Source organism: Hordeum vulgare, chromosome 5H (genome assembly GCF_904849725.1).
Source record: "Hordeum vulgare subsp. vulgare chromosome 5H, MorexV3_pseudomolecules_assembly, whole genome shotgun sequence".
In the NCBI taxonomy this organism is placed as follows: Eukaryota; Viridiplantae; Streptophyta; class Magnoliopsida; order Poales; family Poaceae; genus Hordeum; species Hordeum vulgare.
In genome coordinates, this window is record NC_058522.1 from 534,713,373 (window position 1) to 534,736,184 (window position 22,812).

Consider the following 22,812-nt stretch of genomic DNA (forward strand, 5'->3'; position numbering starts at 1 on the left):
ACCCAAGAACCCTTTTGACTTGGAAGCAGATCTGGCATCAATCATGACCGATGAAGACGACTTCGCAGCTCTGGCCAAGTGTAACTGGGTACTGGGCGACTTGCAAATTGAAGTCGGCCAAAGCTCGCAACAGAATGATCCGAAGGCGCCAACAGAGTAAACTTCATCGACTTGGCCTGAGAGCCATGTAATAGGTCTTTTTCATAAGTCGGTACTGCTTTTGTGATACTTTTTGAAAAAATCTTTATATCGCTCTTAAGGCGATTTGAAATATTTGATCCGCCATTTGAGAATCCTTCAAAATGCTTAATCCGCCACAGATGAAGTGACCTTGATCATCGTCCTGACTTAGGTTTTGAAAACAGCATATGTGAAACCAAATAAATGATAACAAATATTTTCAAGACGAATCAGGAAAAAGATTTTGAAATCCTCGTGGCCATGCCATGAAGGAAAATAAAAACAGCAACTTTGTCGGCTCATAAGGTCGCGACAGGATGGGGCGAGTCAGAAAGCTCGAGCACACACCCTAAAATGTTGGTTTCGTCGGCTCATAAGGTCGCGATAGGATGGGGCAAGTCAGAAAGCTCGAGCACACACCCTAAATGCTGGTTTCGTCGGCTCATAAGGTCGCGACAGGATGGGGCGAGTCAGAAAGCTCGAGCACACACCCTAAATGCTGGTTTCGTCGGCTCATAAGGTCGCGACAGGATGGGGCGAGTCAGAAAGCTCGAGCACACACCCTAAATGCTGGTTTCGTCGGCTCATAAGGTCGCGACAGGATGGGGCGAGTCAGAAAGCTCGAGCACACACCCTAAATGCTGGTTTCGTCGGCTCATAAGGTCGCGACAGGATGGGGCGAGTCAGAAAGCTCGAGCACACACCCTAAATGCTGGTTTCGTCGGCTCATAAGGTCGCGACAGGATGGGGCGAGTCAGAAAGCTCGAGCACACACCCTAAATGCTGGTTTCGTCGGCTCATAAGGTCGCGATAGGATGGGGCGAGTCAGAAAGCTCGAGCACACACCCTAAAATGCTGATGATTTCGTCGGCTCATAAGGTCGCAACAGGATGGGGTGAGTCAGAAAGCTCGAGCACACACCCTAAAATGCTGATGATTTCGTCGGCTCATAAGGTCGCGACAGGATGGGGCGAGTCAGAAAGCTCGAGCGCCACCCTAAGATGATGATGTTTTCGTCGGCTCATAAGGTCGCGACAGGATGGGGCGAGTCAAAAAGCTCAAACGCCACCCTAAATGATGATGATGTTTTCGTCGGCTCATAAGGTCGCGACAAGATGGGGCGAGTCAGAAAGCTCAAGCGCCACCCTAAATGATGATGATGTTTTCGTCGGCTCATAAGGTCGCGACAGGATGGGGCGGGTCAGAAAGCTCAAGCGCCACCCTAAATGATGATGTTTTCGTCGGCTCATAAGGTCGCGATAGGATGGGGCGAGTCAGAAAGCTCAAGCACCACCCTAAATGATGATGATGTTTTCGTCGGCTCATAAGGTCGCGACAGGATGGGGCGAGTCAGAAAGCTCAAGCACCAGCCTAAATGATGATGATTCTGTCGGCTCATAAGGTCGCAACAGGATGACAAAATTATTCTTTAATGAAAAAGCCCCCAAGTCGGAGATTATTTTTAACTTTATTACTTCATAATGAAACTGAAAAACTTACAAAATGCAGAGCTCAAAGCTCAAGTGTAATAAGGCCGTAGGTGGGCTATATTCCAGGGGCGAGTTGACTCAGCCTCCGTGGTTGGCCGGTTAGGCCGAAGATCCACCAGGTAATAGGAGCCATTGCGGAGATTCTTGCTGACGACGAACGGTCCTTCCCAATGCAGTGATAACTTATGCATGCCAGCACGATCTTGTATCAATCGAAGAACCAAGTCGCCTTCCTGAAAGGTCCGACTCTTAACCCGGCGGTTGTGATAACGCCGTAGATCCTGGTGGTAGATAGCTGAACGGGCCGCAGCCAGGTCACGTGCCTCCTCTAAGGCGTCCAAAGAGTCTTGACGCGCCAACTCATTGTCTTGTTCCACATATGCGGCGACTCTAGGTGAGTCATGCCTTATATCAGTGGGAAGAACGGCTTCTGCTCCATACACCAGAAAGAAAGGGGTGAAACCTGTGGACCGGTTCGGGGTAGTCCGAATACTCCACAGTACTGAAGGTAATTCTTCAACCCAACACCCTGGGGTTTTCTCCAGGGGAACCATGAGTCGGGGCTTAATTCCTCGCAGAACCTCGTGATTCGCCCGCTCCGCCTGCCCATTAGATTGTGGGTGAGCGACTGCAGAAACATCAAGCCGGATATGCTCTCGACGGCAAAACTCCTACATCACCCCTTGGGACAAGTTAGTACCATTATCAGTAATGATACTGTGCGGATATCCAAACCGGAAAATCAGCTTTTTCAAGAATTTGACCGCTGTCTCCGCTTCGCAAGCTCCAACAGGTTCCGCCTCAACCCACTTGGTGAACTTATCAACTGCCACCAGCAGATGGGTCTTCTTGTTAGAGGACATTTTAAAGGGGCCGACCATGTCCAGCCCCCAGACCGCAAAAGGCCAAGTGATGGGGATCATTCTTGATTCTTGAGCCGGCACATGAGCCTGTCGCCCATAACGCTGGCATCCTTCGCACCGACGAACTATATCTTCTGCATCAGGATGAGCCATCAGCCAAAAGAACCCATGATGAAGAGACTTTGACACCAAAGAGCGTGACCCGCCATGATGCCCACAGTCTCCGGAATGAATGTCATTTAAGATTATGCATCCTTCTTCGGAGGAAACGCATCGCTGAAAAACTCCAGAGGCGCTCCGCTTATATAACTCGCCATTGATGATGACCATGGATTTGCTGTGGCGAACGATTTGGCGAGCCGAAACATCGTCTGTTGGTAACTCGCCCCTGGCGAGATAAGCCAGATAAGGAAGAACCCAATCTGGCATGACGTGGAGAACCGCCACGAGCTGAGACTCAGGATCTGGTATTGCCAACTCCTCCTACGATGGTAGAATCACGGATGGTTTATGTAAAATATCCAGAAAAACATTGGGAGGAACTGGCTTTCGCTGGGAACCAAGTCGTGAGAGGGCGTCAGCTGCCTCATTGAGGCGCCGATCAATGTGGTCCACCTGATAACCATGAAAATGACCTGCCACATCAGACACGGCTCTTCTGTAAGCCTCCATCATGGGATCCCGAGAACCCAGGTACCCGAAATTGCTGGGCCACCAAATCAAAGTCGCCAAAGCATTTGACTCGCGTTAAATTCATCTCCTTGGCGAGTCGCAAGCCATGAAGCAAAGCTTCGTATTCCGCCGCATTGTTAGTGCATGGAAACATGAGTCGGAGGACGTAGCAAAATTTATCTCCTTGGGGGGATACCAACACTACACCAGCCCCCGAGCCTTCCAGCTGCCTAGATCCATCAAAATAAATAGTCCAATAAGTGAGATCAGGCCTGTCTTCTGGAGCCTGCAACTCCATCCAGTCGTTGACGAAATCAACTAAAGCCTAAGACTTGATGGTTGTGCGGGGGGTATATTGTATGTGGTGCGGCCCAAGTTCAATTGCCCACTTGGCAATCCGCCCTGTTGCCTCCCGATTCTGGATGATGTCCCCAAAGGGGGCAGAGCTAACCACTGTGATAGGATGTTCTTGGAAGTAATGCTTAAGTTTCCGACTCGCCATAAACACCCCATATACCAACTTCTGCCAGTGTGGGTACCGCTGCTTGGAAAGGGTTAGCACCTCGCTGATAAAATACACCGGATGTTGCACTGGGTATTCCTTCCCCTCCTCATTTCTTTCAACGAGCACCGCCACACTTACTGCTTTGGAATTTGCCGCGATATACAGAAGCATGGGTTCTTTTTCAGTCGGGGCAGCCAAGACCGGCGGGTTAACCAATTGGCGTTTCAGGGCTTCGAGCGCCTCGTCTGCCTCATTCGTCCAAACAAACCGATCAGATTTCCTTAACAACTGATAAAGAGGAATTGCCTTCTCACCCAGGCGACTTACGAAACGACTTAGGGCCACAATGCGACCCGCCAATCGTTGAACTTGATTAACGTTCGCCGGCTTTCCAAGGGAGGTTACTGCTTCGATCTTGTCTGGGTTAGCTTCAATGCCGCACTCCGATACCAGGAAACCCAGTAATTTCCCTGCAGGCACACAAAAACACATTTGGTGGGATTTAGCTTCATCTGATATACCCGTAGATTATCAAACGTCTCCTTGAGATCCTCCAGTAGTGTCTCCCCCTGGCGGGTTTTGATCACAATATCGTCGACATAGGCGTGGACGTTGCGACCGATTTGATTGCGTAGGCAATTCTGGATGCAGCGCTGGTAAGTCGCCCCCGCACTCTTGAGTCCAAAAGGCATGGACACATAACAAAAAGCCCCGAAGGGGGTTATAAAGGCTGTCTTTTCTTGATCCTCCATGGCCATCTTGATTTGGTGATATCCTGAATAGGCTTCCAAAAAGCACAATCGTTCGCATCCCGCCACTGAGTCAATGATCTGGTCGATGCGGGGAAGAGCGAAGGGATCCTTTGGACAAGCTCTGTTGAGGTTTGTGTAGTCAATGCACATACGAAAGGTACCGTTCTTCTTGACTACCAAAACCGGGTTAGCCAGCCATTTGGGGTGAGAAACTTCCATGATGAATCCGGCGGCTAAAAGACGGGCAACCTCTTCTCCAATCGCCTTGCGTCGCTCCTCGTTAAATCTGCGAAGGTACTGCTGGATGGGTTTTGCCTTTGGGTCCTCATTAAGATGGTGCTCAGTGAATTCTCTCGGCACACCAGGCATGTCAGAAGGTTTCCATGCGAAGATGTCCCGATTCTCACGAATGAATTCGATGACCGCGCTTTCCTATTTGGGGTCCAGACCCGTCCCAATGGTGAACTGCTTGGATGAATCGCCAGGAACGAAATCGATTGTCTTAGTGTCATCCGTTGGCTTGAACTTGAGGGGCGACTCAGCATCTGTAGTCGGCTTCTTTAGGGGTGACATGTCCGCCGGGTCAACATTGGCCCGATGGTGTCTGAGCTCCTCTGCAGCGCAGGCGACTTCCGCATAAGTCGCGTCCCCTTCTTCACATTCCTTTGCAATCCTTCTATCTCCATCAACCGTGATGGGTCCTTTGGGACCAGGCATTTTGAGCTTGAGGTAAACATAACACGGGCGAGCCATGAAGCGGGCGTAAGCCGGCCGCCCAAATAACGCATGGTAGGGGCTTTTTAATTTGACCACCTCGAAAATCAGTGACTCCGACCTGTAATTTTGCGCAGTTCCAAACGCCACTGTGAGTCTCACTCGGCCTATGGGTAGGCCGACTTCCCCGGGACTATTCCGTGGAAGACCGTGGTTGAAGGCATCAGGTCCTTTTCCAATAGGTTCATCCTTTGGAAAGTGTCAAAATATAAGATATTAATGCTGCTGCCACCATCCATTAGCACTTTGGACAGGGTGTAACCGCCAACTTGGGGAGCCACGACCAACGCTAAATCGGCTGGATTGTCAACTCTTGGCGGGTGATCCTCCCTGCTCCATGTTATGGTCTGCTCAGACCAATGGAGGTATCTGGGAAGCGCCGGTTCAGATATACTGTACGCCCGGTGACTCACCTTCTTATCGTGCCTGCAAGCATTGGTGGTGAAAACATGATACTGCCCATTACTTAACTGTTTGGGGTTGCTGCGGAAACCCCCGTTATCATCCTGACCCTATGGAGCCCCCTGTGGGGGTGGCTGTTGAAAGGCTCCTGGCGGGTTATACCGCCGCTGGTGGTGCACCGGGTATTGGCCGCCGCCTGGCTGTGGGCCTCCCTGAGCCCCCTGTTCAGGAAAGTCGCCGAAGGGGTTCTGTCGTTGGTTGGGTGCGGCGAACTGCTCCTGGCGCTGGTCCGGGTCATCGTTTTGACTTTTCTTGATCGCCTCCGCCCGAAACTCCCGCATTACGAAGCAATTCTCCCAGGAGTGAGTCGCCGGACCGTCTGTCGTGGCATGGTGCGGGCAAGGGCCTTTGAGTAGCTCTTCATAGTTACGCGGCCTCTTCCCGCTAAACCCCCTGTTTTTCTTCTGGCGTTGGTTGCCATTGTTGGCGTTGGTATTTGCGACTAAGTCCGAGGGCTCCTCTTGCGGTCTTCGCTTGCTATTGGCCCCTTGATTGTGGCGGTTGCGTCCCTGGAACCGGGTATGGTTTTTGGATGACTCGCCCTTTTTGGGCGAATTAGCCTTACCGTCCTCACCAGGATCTTTGGTGTCATCTGCCTCAGCGTACCTAGTGAGGGTGTCCATCAGCTCTCCCATGTCTTGGACCTTTCGCTTGAGTCGCCCCGATTTTTGCACCAAGGGTTCGTAATGGCAATTCTGCTCGAGGATCAGCACAGCTTGAGCCGCCGTAATACCATGTGACGAATGGATAATTTCTGCAACCCGCCGTGACCAATGGTGAGCCGACTCATCCGGGCGCTGAACACAGTGTTGTAGATCGACGATCGTCATCGGATGTTTGCAAGTTCCTCGGAAGTTTTTGATGAAACGCTCTTTTAACTCGGCCCAGGTCTGGATGGAGTTGGGAGGTAAGTTTTTCAACCAAGTACGTGCTGACCCCTCGAGCATCATCGTGAAGTATCTAGCGCAAACTGCCTCGTTTACGTCGAGCATGTCCATGGCGATTTCATAACTCCCGATCCACGATGCCGGCTCAAGGTCCGGGGTGTAATTAGGTACCTTTCTTGGTCCCTTAAAATCTTTTGGCATGCTTTCGTTACGAAGGGCGAGGGCCAAGCATGGCACCCCAACTCGCCCTCCGCCCCCGACGAGGGGGGCCGGGGCGTCTTGGGTGTTCGGGAGATCCCGGCCCGGTGAGTTTCGATCAGGCGGGTTGTCCTGTGGGACGTGTCGCGGCCCGCTGTTTACGGCGGGCTGGTCCTCTGGCCGGCTCCTGGTGTACCTTGCCTGGGGAGTGGAATGCAGCCTCTCGAGGCTGTGTGAGAACTGGGCGTTTTGAACCACCACCGTCTTCAACATCTCGATGGCGTTCCTTGCTTCTATCTTGGTAGGAGTGTTGCCGTGAATCGGAAGAGATTCCAGATGGCGAGTTGCGGCAAGGACGTTGTCCACCGGGTTGGAAAAGTGGCCTTGAGGCGTCCGGAATCGGGGAATGCGATCCTCAGCCGGCTGACCCGGCGGGTTAGGCGGGCGACCCGGCCCTCCCCCCGGGGCGGCTCCCGCCCCAGGGGTTCGTGGAGTGTCGAACAGGCGGGTTGGATTGAGATCATGGGGCAGGCGACCCTGGTGTCTCCGTTGATGGACGGCGTCAGATGCACGTTGTTGTCTTTCGAGCCGCCAGTTGTCAGTGTTTAAACGCATCCTTTCGGCCGCAATTTGTGCTTGCCGAGTCTCAATCCTAGCAGATTCCACCTCGGCATCCCGATGAGCCTTTGCCACTGCCTCTCTGAGTTTCGTCAGCTCCGCGTTTATCTCCTCCTGCTTTTCTGGTGTAAGGGGAGTCGCCATCAGCCTTATGATTCCTGCCACTAAATCCACCAGAACTGCGGCCGGGCTTTTGGACGTCTCGCCGGCTCCATCTCCTCCGGTGGGGTTTTGTGTGGGTTGAGTTGCCCCCGCCATGTAAATGGCGATCTGACGGCGGGTTCGGTCAAGGACTTCGGGGTCCATGGCCAGCGACAAGCCCCCAAGACAATCCCCATGTAGAGATCGGGTTGAATTTGAATCACCCATGGATGATTCGTCATCAGAGTTGACTGGTGTAGTTTCCTGAGTCGCCGAGCGCTCTGGCTCCTGCGATCCCTGCGTGAACCCCACAAAGACCGGGCGAGTCAGATTTGGCGTTATTACTGGGCGGACGTACCTGGCCGGCTCGACGATGTCGGTGGACATGTCCGGCTCAGGCACAGATGATCCGATCATGCCGATGAAGATGTTGATCTTGCCGAAGGGGACCCTGTAACCAGATTCAATTAAATCTGCTTCGGGCCCCCATCGCTGGTTGTCGATGTAGGTTTTCCCGCAGCGGCTCCGGGTCATGAGCCCCGTCGCGTAACTCCCAAACCTTGGTAGGGCTCCCTTTGAGAACTCAACCCCGCCATGCGCAGGCCCCACGGTGGGCGCCAACTGTCATGGTTTTGTCACGGCAGATGTCCTCGCAAAAGGACTTAGTACTGGAGCCATCGCACCTTGGCGGCGACTCAAAGGGGTTAAGCGGGAGAGACACGGCGATTTACCCAGGTTCGGCCCCTCGTGAGGAGGTAAAGGCCTACGTCCTGCTTTGGTTTGTATTGATGTGGTTTCGATTACAAGGAAGGCGTAACTCGCCAGACCTAGCACTCGATGATTTCTAACCTGCCCCTCTCCTTCCCTAGGGCTCGCCTTTAAATACAGGTCGAACCCTTAGGGTTTACAAGGATACTTTCCTTTCTACAAATCGTGACCCCTATGGTCTCTAAGTCGCCGTCCTTCAAAGCTTGGAGACTTTCCAGAAATCATAAACCGCCATAGGACCTTCGTGTTGATAACGCCAAGGCCCAAATCATTGTTTAGGTGAATCGCCTGATTTGGTGACCCGGACCAACTAGGGCGGGTTATTCGCCGGTAATATCCCCAACAACAAGCCTGGACAAAGTCTTATAGGAGGAAAAACGCTCCCCGGGACACACGGGAATTTCTGTCATGCTAGTTTCATCATGTTCATATGATTCGCGTTCGTTACTTTGATAATTTGATATGTGGGTGGACCGGTGCTTGGGTACTGCCCTTACTTGGAAAAGCATCCCACTTATGATTAACCCCCCTCGCAAGCATCCGCAACTACAAAAGACGAATTAAGACAAAGTCTAACCATAGCATTAAACTAGTGGATCCAAATCAGCCCCTTACGAAGCAACACATAAACTAGGGTTTAAGCTTCTGTCACTCTAGCAACCCATCATCTACTTACTACTTCCCAATGCCTTCCTCTAGGCCCAAAAAATGGTGAAGTGGTATGTAGTCGACGTTCACATAACACCACTAGAGGAACAACAACATACAACATATCAAAATACCGAACGAATACCAAATTCACATGACTATTATTAGCATGACTTATCCCATGTCCTCAGGAACAAAAGTAACTACTCACAAAGCATAATCATATTCATGATCATAGAGGTAATGAGTAGCATCAAGGATACGAACATAAACTCTTCCACCAAATAATCCAACTAGCATCAACTACAAAGAGTAATCAACACAACTAGCAACCTTACAAGTACCAATCGGAGTCGCGAGACGGAGATTGGTTACAAGTGATGAACTAGGGTTTGGAGATGAGATGGTGTTGATGGAGATGAGTCCCCTCCGATGAGAGGAGTGTTGGTGATGACGATGGCGACGATTTCCCCTCCGGGAGGGAAGTTTCCCCGGCAGGATCGTCCTGCCGGAGCTCTAGATTGGTTCTGCTCAAGTTCCGCCTCGTGGCGGCGGCGAAACCACGAAAAGGCTCATCTCAGATTTTTTTTCTGGACAAAACCCTCCATATAGCAAAAGAGGGGGGGAAGTGGGCCAGCAGGGTGCCCACAAGCCCCCATGGCGCGGCCTGGGGGGTGGCCGCGCCGTGCAGGCTTGTGGCCACCCCCTGGCGCCCCTCTGGCACTTCTTTGCCCAAGTATTTTTTATAAATTGGGAAAAAATTCCCCTTTGATTTTCACGGCGTTTGGAGTTGTGGAGAATAGGTATCTCAACTTTGCTCCACTTTCAGGCCAGAATTCCAGTTGCCGGTATTCTCCCTCTTCATGTAATCCTTGCAAAATAAGAGAGAAAAGGCATAAGAATTGTACCGTGAAGTGAAATAACATCCAAAGAAGCTATAAATATCAAAATGAAAACATGTTGCAAAATGGACGTATCAACTCCCCCAAGCTTAGACCTCCCTTGTCCTCAAGCGAAAACCTAGCTCAATAAATATGTCCACATGTTTAGGGAGAGAGGTGTCAACAAAACAAAATACGAACATGCATGCATCATGATCAAGCTCAGAATAGCAATACCAACATATAATCTCTCATGCTAAAGTGATAATTCCTTCACAAAGTAAAGCATGGATCAAGAACCTTACCGAGAAGTAACTGTTGGGTTACGTAGCATAAATTCAAAAAAATTCCTACGCATATCCAGATCTTCCTATGGAGAGACTAGCAACGAGAGAGGGGTAAGAGCATCTTCATACCTTTGAAGATCGCTAAGCAGAAGCGTTGCTAGAACGCGGTTGATTGAGTCGTACTCGCAGCGATTCGGATCGCGGTGTGATTCCGATCTAGTGCCGAACTACATCACCTCCGCGTTCAACACACGTGTAGCCCGGTGACGTCTCCCGCACCTTGATACAGCAAGGAGGAGGGAGAGGTTGGGGAAGAACTCCAGCAGCACAACGACGTGGTGTCGATGGAGAGACGAGGTCTCCCGCAGGGCTTCGCCAAGCACCGGCAGAGAGGAGGAGGAAGAAGGGCAGGGCTGCGCCGAGGGAGAGGGAGAAGTCTGTCTCCCAATGGCCAAAAGTGCCCGATATATATAGGGGAAGGGAGGGGCTGCGCCCCCTTGAGGGTTTCCCCCTCCTGGGGGCGGCAGCCCTAGATGGGGCTGGTGCGGCGGCCAAGGGGGGAGGAGGGGTGTGGCGCACCCCTGGTGGGCCTTAGGCCCACCTGGCTTAGGGTTTGCCCCCCCTTTTCTCTCCCCTGTGCATTGGGCTGAGTGGGGAGGCGCACCAGCCCACCTAGGGGCTGGTTTCCTCCCCTACTTGGACCATCTTACCTCCCGGGGTCGTTGCCCCCCTTCGATGGACCCCCGGGGCCACCTCCGGTGGTCCCGGTGGTCCCGGTACGTTACCGGTGATGCCCGAAACAATTCCGGTGTCCGAAACCATCCGTCCTATATATCAATCTTTACCTCCGGACCATTCCGGAGCTCCTCGTGACATCCGGGATCTCATCCGGGACTCCGAAAAACTTTCGGTAACCTCGTATAACAATTCCCTATAACCCTAGCGTCACCGAACCTTAAGTGTGTAGACCCTACGGGTTCGGGACACAGGCAGACATGACCGAGACACCTCTCTGGCCAATAACCATCAGCGGGGTCTGGATACCCATGGTGGCTCCCACTTGCTCCACGATGATCTCATCGGATGAACCACGATGTCAAGGATTCAATCAATCCCGTATACAATTCCATTTGTCTGTCGGTATAGAACTTGCCCGAGATTTGATCATCGGTATACCAATACCTTGTTCAATCTCGTTACCGGTAAGTCTCTTTACTCGTTCTGTAGCACGTCATCGTGTGACTAACTCCTTAGTCACATTGAGCTCATTATGATGTTCTACCGAGTGGGCCCAGAGATACCACTCCGTCACACGGAGTGACAAATCCCGATCTCGATTCGTACCAACCCAACAGACACTTTCGGAGGTACCCGTAGTGCACCTTTATAGTCACCCAGTTACGTTGTGACGTTTGATACACCCAAAGCACTCCTACGGTATCCGGGAGTTGCACAATCTCACGGTCGAAGGAAAAGATACTTGACATTAGAAAAGCTTTAGCATACGAACAATACGATCTAGTGCTATGCTTAGGATTGGGTCTTGTCCATCACACCATTCTCCCAATGATGTGATCCCGTTATCAATGACATCTAATGCCCATGATCAGGAAACCATGATCATCTATTGACTAACGAGCTAGCCAACTAGAGGATTGCTAGGGACACATTGTGATCTATTTATTCACACATGTATTACTGTTTCCTGTTAATACAATTATAGCATGAACAATAGACGATTATCATGAACAAGGAAATATGATAATAACCATTTTATTATTGCCTCTAGGGCATATTTCCAACAGTCTCCCACTTGCACTAGAGTCAATAATCTAGTTACATTGTGATGTATCGAACACCCATAGCATTATGGTGTTGATCATGTTTTGCTCGTGGAAGAGGTTTAGTGAACGGGTCTGCAATATTCAGATCCATGTGTACTTTACAAATATCTATCACTCCACTCTAGACATGGTCCTGGATGGAGTTGAAGGGGCGTTTGATGTGCTTCGTCTTCCGGTGAAACCTGGGCTCCTTGGCGATGGCAATGGCCCGAGTGTTATCACAGAAGAGTGTCATTGGACCCGACGCGCTTGGAACCACTCCAAGGTCGGTGATGAGCTCCTTCATCCAAATTCCTACATGAGCTGCTTCTGAAGCAGCTATGTACTCCACTTCACATGTAGATGCTGCCACGACTTCTTGCTTGCTGCTGCACCAGCTCACTGCCCCACCATTCAACACATATATGTATCCGGTCTGTGACTTAGAGTCATCCGGATCTATGTCGAAGCTAGCGTCGACGTAACCCTTTACGATGAACTCTTCGTCACCTCCATAAACGAGAAACATTTCCTTAGTCCTTTTCAGGTACTTAAGGATATTCTTGACCGCTGTCCAGTGTTCCATACCGGGATCACTTTGGTACCTCCCTACCAAGCTTATGGCAAGGTTTATATCAGGTCTGGTACACAGCATGGCATACATTAGAGAGCCCACGGCTGATGCGTAGGGGACAGAACTCATCTTCTCTCTATCTGCTGCCGTGGTCGGCGACTGAGTCTTACTCAATCTCACACCTTGCAAAACTGGCAAGAACCCTTTCTTTGAGTTTTCCATATTGAACTTCTTCAATATCTTGTCAAGGTATGTACTTTGCGAAAGACCTATGAGGCGTCTTGATCTATCTCTATAGATCTAGATGCCTAATATGTATGCAGCTTCTCCTAGGTCCTTCATTGAAAAACTCTTGTTCAAATAGGCCTTTATGCTCTCCAACATCTCTATATTATTCCCCATAAATAATATGTCATCCACATACAATATGGGGAAAGCTACAGAGCTCCCACTCACTTTCTTGTACAGAGAGGCTTCTCCGTAAACCTGTATGAACCCAACCGCTTTAATCACCTCATTAAAGCGAATGTTCCAACTCCGAGATACTTGCACCAGCCCATAGATGGAGTGCTCGAGCTTGCACACTTTGTTAGCACCCTTAGGGTCGACAAAACCTTCTGGTTGCATCATATACAACTCTTCCTTAAGGTTCCCGTTAAGAAACGTTGTTATGACGTCCATTTGCCAAATTTCATAATCATAAAAGGCGGCAATTGCTAACATGATTCGGACTGATTTCAGCTTCGCTACGGGAGAGAAAGTCTCTTCGTAGTCAACTCCTTGAATTTGTCGAAAACCCTTTGCGACAAGTCGAGCTTTATAAATGGTTACATTACCATCTGCATCAATCTTCTTCTTGAAGATCCATTTATTTTCTATGGCTCGCCGGTCATCGGGAAAGTCCACCAAAGTCCATAATTTGTTCTCATACATGGATCCTATCTCGGATTTCATAGCTTCAAGCCATTTGTTGGAATCCGGGCCCGCCATCGCTTCTTCATAGTTCGAAGGTTCACCGTTGTCTAACAACATGATTTCCATCACAGGGTTGCCGTACCACTCTAGTGCGGAGCATGCCCTTGTGGACCTTCGCGGTTCAGTAGTAACTTGATCCGAAGCTTCATGATCATCATCATTAACTTCCTCTTCAGTTGGTGTAGACGCCACAGGAACAACTTCCCGCGCTGTGCTACTATTCTGTTCGAGAGGGGGTGTAATTACCTCATCAAGTTCTACCTTCCTACCACTTACTTCTTTCAAGAGAAACTCTTTCTCTAGAAAGGATCCGTTCTTGGCAACAAAGGTTTTACCTTCGGATCTAAGATAGAAGGTATACCCAATAGTTTCCTTAAGGTATCCTATGAATACGCATTTCTCCGCTTTGGGTTCGAGCTTTTCTGGTTGAAGTTTCTTCACATAAGCATCGCAGCCCCAAACTTTAAGAAATGACAACTTAGGTTTCTTGCCAAACCATAGTTCATACAGTGTCGTCTCAATGGATTTAGACGGTGCCCAATTTAAAGTGAATGCTGCAGTTTCTAATGCGTATCCCCAAAATTATAGCGGTAAGTCGGTAAGAGACATCATAGATCGTACCATATCTAATAAAGTGTGATTACGACGTTCAGACACTCCGTTGCGTTGCGGTGTGCCAGGCGGCGTCAATTGTGAAACGATTCCACACTTCCTTAGGTGTGTGCCAAACTCGTGACTCAAATATTCTCCTCCACGATTAGATCGTAGACACTTGATTTTTCTGTCACGTTGATTCTCGACCTCACTCTGAAATTCCTTGAACTTTTCAAATGTCTCAGATTTGTGCTTCATCAAGTAGATATACCCATACCTACTCGAATCATCGGTGAGAGTGAGAACATAACGTTAGCCACCGCGAGCTTCAACATTCATTGGACCACACACATCAGTATGTATTATCTCCAATAAGTCGGTTGCTCTCTCCATTATACCTGAGAATGGAGTCTTAGTCATCTTGCCCATGAGGCATGGTTCGCATGTGTCAAATGATTCAAAATCAAGAGACTCTAATAGTCCATCAGTATGGAGCTTCTTCATGCGCTTAACGCTGATATGACCAAGGCGGCAGTGCCACAAGTATGTGGGACTATCATTATCAACTTTACATCTTTTGGTACTCACACTATGAATATGTGTAACATCACGATCGAGATTCATCAAGAATAAACCATTCACCAGCGGAGCATGACCATAAAACATATCACTCATATAAATAGAACAACCATTATTCTCTGACTTAAATGAGTAGCCGTCTCACATTAAGCAAGACCCTGATACAATGTTCATGCTTAAAGCTGGTACTAAATAACAATTATTAAGGTTTAAAACTAATCCCGATGGTAGATGTAGAGGTAGCGTGCCGACGGCGATCACATCGACCTTTGAACCATTCCCGACGCGCATTGTCACCTCGTCCTTGGCCAGTCTCCGCTTATTCCGCAGTTCCTGCTTTGAGTTGCAAATGTGAGCAACAGCACCGGTATCAAATACCCAGGAGCTACTACGAGCACTGGTAAGGTACACATCAATAACATGTATATCACATATACCTTTAACATTGCCGGCCTTCTTGTCCGCTAAGTATTTGGGGCAGTTCCGCTTCCACTGACCTTTTCCCTTGCAATAGAAGCACTCAGTCTCAGGCTTGGGTCCATTCTTTTTCTTCTTCCTGGCATTTGGCTTACCGGGCGCGGCAACAACTTTGTCGTCTTTCTTGAAGTTTTTCTTACCCTTGCCTTTCTTGAAACTAGTGGTCTTGTTGACCATCAACACTTGATGCTCTTTCTAGATTTCTACTTCTGCGGACTTGAGCATCGAGTACAACTCAGGAATGGTCTTATCCATCCCTTGCATGTTGTAGTTAAGCACAAAGCCTTTCTAGCTTGGTTGGAGAGACTGGAGGATTCTGTTAATTATAGCATCATCCGGAAGTTCGACTCCAAGTGAAGTTAGACGACCGTGTAACCCAGACATTTTGAGTATGTGCTCACTGACAGAACTGTTCTCCTCCATCTTACAGCTAAAGAACTTGTCGGCGACTTCATATCTCTTGACACGGGCATGAGCTTGAAAAACTAGCTTCAGCTCCTGGAACATCTCATATGCCCCGTGTTGCTCCAAACGCCTTTGGAGCCCCGTTTCTAAACTGTATAACATGCCACACCTAACCAGAGAGTAGTCATCACTCCGCGTTTGCCAGACGTTCAGAATGTCCTGGACTACTGCGGGAGCGGGAGGGTCACCTAGCAGCGCATCAAGGACATAAGCCTTTTTAGCTGCTTCAAGGATGAGCTTCAAGTTGCGAACCCAGTCCGCATAGTTTCTACCATCATCTTTCAGCTTGTTTTTCTCTAGGAATGCGTTGAAATTGAGGTTGACGTTGGCCATCTACAATATTTATAAGGACAACTTTTAGACTAAGTTCATGACAATTAAGTTCATTTAATCAAATTAAGTATGAACTCCCACTTAAATCGACATCCCTCTAGTCATCTAAGTGATACATGATCCATGTTGACTAACCCGTGTCCGATCATCACGTGAGACGGACTAGTCACCATGGTGAGCAACTTCATGCTGATCGTATTCAACCATACGACTCATGTTCGACCTTTCGGTCTCTTGTATTCGAGGTCATGTCTGTACATGCTAAGCTCATCGAGTCAACCTAGGTGTTTCGCGCGTGTAAATCTGGCTTACACCCGTTGTATGCGAACGTTAGAATCTATCACACCCGATCATCACGTGGTGCTTCGAGACAATGATCCTTCGCAACGGTGCACACTTGGGGGAATACGTTCTTGAAATTTTAAGAGGGATCATCTTATTATGCTACCGTCGTTCTAAGCAATAAGATGAAAAACATGATAAACATCACAATGCAATCATATAGTGACATGATATGGCCATTATCATCTTTGCTCTTTCGATCTCCATCTTCAGGCATCGCATGATCATCATCGTCACCGGCGTGACACCATGATCTCCATCATCGTGTCTCCGTGAAGTCGTCACGCCAACTACTACTATCACTACTACTATAGCTAACCGTTAGCAATGAAGTAAAAGTAGTAAGCACAGGGCGTTGCATCTCATACAATAAATTAAGACAACTCCTATGGCTCCTGCCGGTTGTCATACTCATCGACATGCAAGTCGTGAAACCTATTACAATAACATGATCATCTCATACATCATACATGCAACATCACAACTTTGGCCATATCACATCACATGTCAAACCCTCCAAAAACAAGTTAGACGTCCTCTAATTGTTGTTGCAAGTTTTACGTGGCTGATTTGGGTTTCTAGCAAGAACGCCTTCTTACCTACGTGACAGCCACAACGATGATATGCCAAAGCTATTTACCCTTCGTAAGGACCCTTTTAATCAAATACAATCCGACTAGAGTAGGAGAGACAGACACCCGCTAGCCACCTTTATGCACGGTGTGCATGTCTGTCGGTGGAACCAGTCTCACGTAAGCGTACGTGTAAAGTTGGTCCGGGCCGCTTCATCACACAATACCGCCGGAAAAGAATAAGACTAGTAGCGGCAAGCACATTGACAAATCATCGCCCACAACTTTTGTGTTCTACTCGTGCATAGAATCTACGCATAGAAAACTTGGCTCGGATGCCACTGTTGGGTTACGTAGCATAAATTCAAAATTTTCCTACGCATTTTCAGATCTTCCTATGGATAGACCAGCAACGAGAGAGGAGTAAGAGCATATTCATACCTTTGAAGATCGCTAAGCGGAAGCGTTGCTAGAACGCGGTTGATGGAGTCGTACTCGCAGCGATTCGGATCGCGGTGTGATTCCGATCTAGTGCCGAACTACGGCACCTCCGCGTTCAACACACGTGCAGCCCGGTGACGTCTCCTGCACCTTGATCCAGCAAGGAGGAGGGAGAGGTTGGGGAGGAACTCCAGCAGCACGACGGCGTGGTGTCGATGGAGAGACGAGGTCTGCCGGTAGGGCTTCGCCAAGCACCGGCAGAGAGGAGGAGGAAGAAGGGCAGGGCTGCGCCGAGGGAGAGGGAGAAGTCTGTCTCCCAATGGCCAAAAGTGCCCGGTATATATAGGGGAAGGGAGGGGCTGCACCCCCTTGAGGGTTTCCCCCTCCTGGGGGCGGCGGCAGCCCTAGATGGGGCTGATGCGGCGGCCAAGGGGGGAGGAGGGTGTGGCACACCCCTGGTGGGCCTTAGGCCCACCTGGCTTAGGGTTTGCCCCCCCTTTTCTCTCCCGTGCGCATTGGGCTGAGTGGGGAGGCGCACCAGCCCACCTAGGGGCTGGTTCCCTCCCCTACTTGGCCCATCTTACCTCCCGGGATCGTTTCCCCCCTTCGGTGGACCCCCGGGGTCACCTCCGGTGGTCCCGGTGGTCCCGGTACGTTACCGGTGATGCCCGAAACACTTCCGGTGTCCGAAACCATCCGTCCCATATATCAATCTTTACCTTCGAACCATTCCGGAGCTCCTCGTGACGTCCGGGATCTCATCCGGGACTCCGAACAACTTTCGGTAACCTCGTATAACAATTCCCTATAACCCTAGCGTCACTGAACCTTAAGTGTGTAGACCCTACGGGTTCGGGAGACAGGCAGACATGACCGAGACATCTCTGTGGCCAATAACCATCAGCGGGGTCTGGATACCCATGGTGGCTCCCACTTGCTACACGATGAACTCATCGGATGAACCACGATGTCAAGGATTCAATCAATCCCATATACAATTCCCTTTGTCTCTCGGTATAGAACTTGCCCGAGATTCGATCGTCGGTATACCAATACGTTGTTCAATCTCGTTACCTGTAAGTCTCTTTACTCGTTCCATAGCACGTCATCGTGTGACTAGTCCTTAGTCACATTGAGCTCATGATGATGTTCTACCGAGTGGGCCCAAAGATACCTCTCCGTCACACGGAGTGACAAATCCCGATCTCGATTCGTACCAACCCAACAGACACTTTTGGAGGTACCCGTAGTGGACCTTTAGAGTCACCCAGTTACGTTGTGACATTTGATACACCCAAAGCACTCCTACGGTATCCAGGAGTTGCACAATCTCACGGTCGAAGGAAAAGATACTTGACATTAGAAAAGCTTTAGCATACAAACAATACGATCTAGTGCTATGCTTAGGATTGGGTCTTTTCCATCACATCATTCTCCCAATGATGTGATCCCGTTATCAATGACATCTAATGCCCATGATCAGGAAACCATAATCATCTATTGACTAACGAGCTAGCCAACTAGAGGCTTGCAAGGGACACATTGTGATCTATTTATTCACACATGTATTGTTGTTTCCTGTTAATACAATTATAGCATGAACAATAGACGATTATCATGAACAAGGAAATATGATAATAACCATTTTATTATTGCCTCTAGGGCATATTTCCAACAGTAACAACCGATAGCCTTTAGTCATTGAAGCAATTCAATTTATCACAACATCGGAAAGAGTCAAATAAGAGCTTGTAAAGCAAGTCCACATACTCAGTCATTCTTTCGTTCTCTACAATTGCTACAACTCACGTGGTACTCATGAGATCAAAGTTTCAGTTGGACACTGGGAAAGATAGGGGCTTATAGTTTTGCCTCCCAACTGCTTACCTCAAGGGTAATGTCAACAATAATAATTCATGAATGCCTACCTCCAAGTTGACATATGAATATAGATCTTTCCCAAGCATATGACGTTAGCCAAGATAAAGGCGAGATAAGGAATTGGTGAAGATCACCATGACTCTTTCAAGGGCAAAAAGTAAAGGTACAAGATAGGCCCTTCGCAGAGGGAAGCGGAGGTTGTGATGCGCTTTTGAGGTTTGGATGTGTGTCCTCTTAGTGCGGAGGAACGTCACTTTATATTGCCTCCTATGATAAAGAACTTTATTATGCAGTCTGTCGCTTTTATGTCTTCCTCATCACAGGTTCGTACAAAGCTTATTTTACACACACTAATAGATCATACATATTAGAGAGCAATTTTTATTGCTTGCACCGATGACAACTTACTTGAGGGATCTTATTCAATCCATAGGTAGGTATGGTGGACACTCATGGCAAAACTGGTTTGATGGTTCATGGATGCACAAGTAGTATCTCTACTTAGAGCGGGAGGTTTTGGCTAATATGAGGTGGAAGCAATCGTAACATGCTAAGGGATCTCTAATCATATAACATTGTTCGGAGCCGAGCAAACACAATTCATTATGTTGTCTTCCTTGTCCAACATCTACTTCTAGGCATGTAATAGTTTGGTGAGTGTTCACAATCATAGATGGTGTCAGAGATGATATATTTGTATGTGAACCTCTCCTTCCTTATCACTTCCTATTAATTGCAACAATGACCAAGGTCTACGTTTTCCTACCCTCAACAAGTTTCAATCCTCATTCTTTGTATATGTGAAGCCATCACTTCCCATAAGATCATTACATGATCTATCATTCTTTTGTTCTATTCTCACTCTTTTGATCATGGCAAGAGGCAAAGCCCTTCAACTAAGACACTCTTTATTATATGGCTCATGAGCAAGAATACATCAGGGGTGACACAAAGCAAAAACTCAAGACTAGAACACTAAGACTTTAAACTACTAGAGAAAAATAAATCTGAAAAGGAAAACTAAAACAAAGGTAAAGGCAAAAAATGTGATGGTGATACGATACTGGGGAAACTCCCCCAAGCTTGGCAAAAGGCAAGGGGATTGCCCATACCAATGCTCAGTTGTCTTCCTTTGGTGGTGATTGTGGAGTTGTTGCAACCTTTGATTCCAAAAAGGCCATCAGTCTTCGATTTATACTTTGGAGATCTCTGATATGTTTCTCCAGCAAAACAACTTCACGAGTGAGATAAGTATTGTGAGCACGAGTTGTTTCACAAAACCTCAAGAGTTCAATCAAAGATGGAGACAGTAGGTGGAAGTAAGGTTGGAGGAAATCTAGTTCTTCAACTTCTTCCTTGTTGAGCACAGATTGCACTTCGTCCCATGCCTGATCCTTCTCCTTAGCCTTGCCCTTGGTTTCTTTAGGTAGCCTCTCCTTAGCCTCCATGACCTCCATCCTTTTTCAAATCAGCATGAACTTCTCCATAGATTTGACGGAGGTTGTTCTCCCTCACAGATTCCTGGGACGACATCTTGACCTAGATCCGCGGCAGAAAACAGGCTCGAAACGAAAAACAGAGGAAATCTCGTGATGCAGAGGTCAGACCAAACGGAATTATATATAATGATTTTTTCCATACCAGAAGAAGTACCCTGCACAAAAATGGAGTCCGAGAGGCGCACGAGGTGGCCACAAGCCCTCACGGCGCGGCCAGGGGGTGGGCCCGCGCCGTGCAGGCTTGTTGCCTCCTCGCGCACTTTCCGGACTACTTCCAATTTTTGTATTTTTTCAAATATTCCAAAACGGAGAAAATTTCCTATTGGGAAAGTTTTGGACTCTGTTTTCTTACCGAATCACATACCTCTTCATTTTCGGATACTGAAACAGGCTGGTAAATATCCCTTAGGTATTCTTCCGGAGTTATGGTATTGATAATATTGCTTTCAACATTTATGGGAGTACCTGAGATATAATGCTTGATTCTCTGCCCATTTACCACTCTCGGACAACTACCTTCCGTGTTGTTGATCTTGATAGCACCGGAACGATATACTTCCTCAACAACATAGGAACCCTCCCATTTAGAGAGAATCTTGCCTGCAAAGAATCTTAAACGAGAGTTATATAGCAAGACATAATCACCTACATTGAACTCACGCTTTTGTATCCTCTTATCATGCCACCTCTTAACCTTCTCTTTGAAAAGTTTGGCATTCTCATATGCCTGAGTTCTCCACTCATCAAGCGAGCTAATATCAAATAACCTCTTCTCACCGGCAAGCTTGAAATCAAAGTTGAGCTCTTTGATTGCCCAATAAGCTTTATGCTCTAGCTCAAGAGGTAAGTGACATGCTTTCCCATACACCATTTTGTACGGAGACATGCCCATGGGATTCTTATAGGCAGTTCTATAAGCCCACAGTGCATCATCGAGCTTCTTAGACCAATTCTTTCTAGACCTGTTGACAATCTTTTGCAGAATCAGTTTAATCTCTCTATTACTTAGCTCTACTTGACCACTCGACTAAGGGTGATAGGGAGACGCAATTCTATGGTTGACATCGTACTTAGCAAGCGTTTTCCGGAAATCTCCATGAATGAAGTGCGAACCACTGTCGGTCATTAGATATCTAGGGACTCCAAATCTAGGGAAGATAACTTCTTTCATCATCTTGATAGAGGTGTTATGATCAGCACTACTAGTGGGGATAGCTTCTACCCACTTAGTGACGTAATCAACAACAACTAAGATGTGAGTATACCCATTCGATTTTGGAAAAGGTCCCATATAATCAAAGCCCCAAACATCAAATGGTTCAATGACAAGTGAATAGTTCATAGGCATTTCCTGACGTTTTCTAATATTACCTATTCTTTGACATTCGTCACAAGACAAGACAAACTTACGGGCATCCTTGAAGAGAGTGGGCCAATAGAAACCTGATTGCAATACCTTGTGTGCAGTTCTATCTCCCGCATGGTGTCCTCCGTAGGCCTCGGAGTGACACTTCTGTAGGATCTGTCCCTGTTCATGTTCAGGTACACAACATCTAATAACACCATCTACTCCTTACTTATAAAGGTGAGGATCATCCCAGAAGTAATGTCTCAAGTCAAAGAAGAATTTCTTTTTCTGCTCGTATGTGAAACTAGGTGGTATGTATTTGGCAACGATATAGTTTACATAATCAGCATACCACGGTGCACTACGTGAAGCATTGATGACATTCAGTTGCTCATTGGGAAAGCTATCATCAATAGGTTGTGGGTCGTCAAGAACGTTCTCCAACCTAGACAAGTTATCTGCTACTTGGTTATCAACACCCTTTCTGTCGACAATGTGCAAATCAAATTCTTGTAGCAAGAGAACCCATTTGATTAGTCTAGGTTTAGCATCCTACTTCTCCATGAGGTACTTAATAGCAGCATGATCAGTGTGAATAGTGACTTTGGAATCAACTATGTAAGACCTGAACTTTTCACATGCAAACACGACTGCTAAAAATTCCTTCTCCGTAGTAGCATAGTTTCTCTCGGAACTGTCTAGAGTTTTGCTAGCATAGTGAATAACATTCAACTTCTTGTCAACTCTTTGCCCTAGAACAGCACCAACAGCATAACCACTATC